At 39.3% G+C, this 3,584-nt stretch overlaps 1 long non-coding RNA gene across 1 annotated transcript in view; it reads right to left on the bottom strand.

Annotated features, from left to right (window-relative positions):
• The window catches only part of LOC118767500, a 34,590-nt gene that overhangs the window by 832 nt on the left and 30,174 nt on the right, over nucleotides 1-3,584 (bottom strand). The gene's annotated exons all lie outside the window — the stretch shown is intronic.

The following is a 3,584-nucleotide window of genomic DNA, read 5'->3' as shown; positions in this document are numbered from 1 at the left end:
ATGTGAAAGTGATTTCGCAAACACAGATAAGAGAGTGTTTGCAATGCTCTCTCTTTCTTTCTCTCTCTCTCTCTCTCTCTCTCTCTCTCTCGCTTTCTCTCGTTCACTCTTCCTACTCTGTCACACTCTCTGGTCTATATCTATCGTATTAGAGAAGATAGCTGAATTCTTTAATGTACTGGCCATTGTATCCTCTGTAGCGTATCAGCCAGCCTCTCTTCACAACAACAGTGGCCTCTCTTCACAACACAGTGGCCTCTCTTCACAACACAGTGGCCTCTCTTCACAACACAGTGGCTTCTCTTCACAACACAGAGGCCTCTCTTCACAACACAGTGGCCTCTCTTCACAACACAGTGGCCTCTCTTCACAACACAGTGGCTTCTCTTCACAACACAGTGGCCTCTCTTCACAACACAGTGGCCTCTCTTCACAACACAGTGGCCTCTCTTCACAACACAGTGGCTTCTCTTCACAACACAGTGGCCTCTCTTCACAACACAGTGGCCTCTCTTCACAACACAGTGGCTTCTCTTCACAACACAGTGGCCTCTCTTCACAACACAGTGGCCTCTCTTCACAACACAGTGGCCTCTCTTCACAACACAGTGGCTTCTCTTCACAACACAGTGGCCTCTCTTCACAACACAGTGGCCTCTCTTCACAACACAGTGGCCTCTCTTCACAACACAGTGGCTTCTCTTCACAACACAGTGGCCTCTCTTCACAACACAGTGGCCTCTCTTCACAACACAGTGGCCTCTCTTCACAACACAGTCGCCTCTCTTCACAACACAGTGGCCTCTCTTCACTGTCTTTGATTTACTGGCCTCTCTTACTGGACACCAATTTCTGGTCTTTCTTTAGTGTAATTCGCAATGAGGTCTGTATTTTCTGTAGCGGTCGTAATTGTCTTCTCTCATCGTAGTGGTCTCAGTGGCCTACCCTCATAAAATTCAACGTGGATTCAAAAATTCAAAATAGAAATTTCCACTGGAAACATTTAGTAGAAGCGAACAGAATATAGCAAATCTGTAACTCCAGATGACTCCTAAAACCCACTAGATTACTACCAAAGCTGCTTCACCATATTTTCTTCTTTAGTTTTGTATATCAGGGACCGCATTGTCGAATAGTTGTTTTGTAAGACACGAGTTTGTAATTTACAAGATATTTGACTCTCTATATATAGCAAGACAAGGTTCCACTTAGAGACTTCCTTCTTGGCGCCGACAGAAGTTATATGAATGGGTCCAATGGTAAGTTTAGCTAAATAGTTCTTTGTTCAAGAAATAAATATAAAAGCTTTTATCATTGCATTCTTTCTTTTCTAAGTCATTTTTCCTTCCGCAAGGATCCCGACTTCCTGATATTTGCTGACAAATTGCCTAAAACTACCAAACATATATTGTTAACCAATACCTCACCCCCCCCACCCCGCCATACCCGCAACTGTCGTTTTCTTTTGTTTTGTTGTTGTTTTTGTTGTACCGGTCGTCATTTTTGGTGTTGCGGAGAACCTAAGTTCTTATCGAGCAGACTATTGGTCAAATGCGTTCCAATCGTGATCATCACATAGTTTTTGAAAAATCGTTTCCTTCATTTTCCATTCTGTCCATCTCGAGGGAGATTTTCTGCTCTTTCTAGTGCCGAGTAGAGAGCTTTCAATCTATTTCACTTCCTCGAACATTGAAGACCAAATGAAGAATTAGGGGGCACCACCTGCATGGAAGACCTTTTAAAATCTAATTTAACCCTTTAGTGTTTAAACTGGCCAAATCCGGCCCAATATATTCTACATGTTTTACATTCAAACTGGCAATATCTAGCCTCTCACACCTAACCTACAATGCCATTCTGAAAATAAATAATCACATCATTGAAACCTCAAAGCTCTAAGATAATGCATGATTAATTCAAAACAATATGAGTGAAAAAGCATTACATTTAACAGAGTAATCTGAACACTAAAGGGTTAAAAGCTTATTGCATTTTGTTAATTAAAATTGTGTTAGTTATAATTGTGTTAAAATTCTGAAAAACAAATTTTTCAAAATGCTCACTTACTGACTTCTTAAAAACTTAAATTATGTCTCAAAATCTGCTGAGTAGCCAGATAAACCTTGCAGTATACGAATGAGCAGTGGTGCAACAGTAAGTTTCGGCACATTGGAGGGCAACTGCGCATCTTATTAGAACCAGCAGCATAGCAGCTTTATCACAGCTTTAATAAGAATTCTCAAAAGTAGAAAATACTTTCCACAACTGGTCTAACACCAATTCTTTTCATAATGGAGTCAATAATTGAAATCTGACATTCGGAGCGGTGAGTCATTATGACCTGTTTTATTTACAGAAAACCCTTTCAAACACAGGAATATATACGAAGCCCAGTATACCGACCATTACTACCCGTCTGATAAGGGTACGCTAGGCACATGCATCACAACCATATGTGCGTGACATGGTGATCTCATATCAAGATAAACAGCGCACGACCTTGCAAGTGGGGCCCAGTTAGAATTTTCTTCTGGTCGAGTAAACCTACCCACTCAAATGGTCCCTGAATAAGGATTGTTTAAGGATGTTGAGCGAGACACCCATGTTTTCAAAGATGAATTATCCAAACCCCAAAGAATCCCCTCAACACATGGCTATGATGCTCCCCACTACTTCTGCTCGTGATCAGAGATGCACATATCGTCAGCCACTAAGGGACGTGGTGAACTGGTTACGGTCAAACAACTGACAAGCAAATCTGTGGTATTGAGCAGAATATTTGCTGTAGCCCTTCTTTTATGCCAAGACAAAACAGTGTACATGATAACACTTCCACTCAGTTAAGATCAGGAGCCATGAGAGCCACTGCTTGGTACTGCCTCGGGGCATATTATTATTATTATTATTATTATTATTGTTGTTGTTGTTGTGTTGTTGTTGTTGTTGTTGTTGTTGTTGTTGTTATTATTATTATTATTATTATTATTATTATTATTATTATTATTCAGTAGTTTCATTTTTATAGCGTGCTTTCACTTCACTACCGAGCGCAGCTCTATGTGCCTTGGGTATGTGCTGTGATTTGTTGTGATGCTCTGATTGTTATTGTATGGAAAGTGTTCTGCGTAGGATGTGTGCAGTGCCTAGTAGTGCAATTTTCTGTATGTTATATGTGTTTGTAAGTCCTGGTGTTTTTATTATGTATTTGTCTGAATATTTTTTATCATGCCTAATGCACCTACTATGATAGGGATTGTTTCTGTTTTTAGATTCCACATTCTGTTTACCTCCATTTCCAGGTCTTTATATTTTGAAAGTTTCTCCATTTCTTTTAGAGACACATTGTCATCTGCCGGTATTGATACATCAATTAGAAAGCATTTTTTTTCTTCATGATCTCTGACAACTATATCTGGTCTGTTGGCCTTAATTTCTCTATCTGTGTGTATCGGCATATTCCAGAATATGGTTGCCTTCTCGTTTTCTGTGACCTTTTCTGGTGTGTGCCTATACCATCTTTTTTTTTTAATTATTATTTTTTATTATATTATTATTATTATATTATTATTATTATTATTATATTA

This window comes from Octopus sinensis, linkage group LG22 (genome assembly GCF_006345805.1).
Source record: "Octopus sinensis linkage group LG22, ASM634580v1, whole genome shotgun sequence".
Lineage (NCBI taxonomy): Eukaryota > Metazoa > Mollusca > Cephalopoda > Octopoda > Octopodidae > Octopus > Octopus sinensis.
This window is presented reverse-complemented; position numbering and strand designations above follow the sequence as displayed.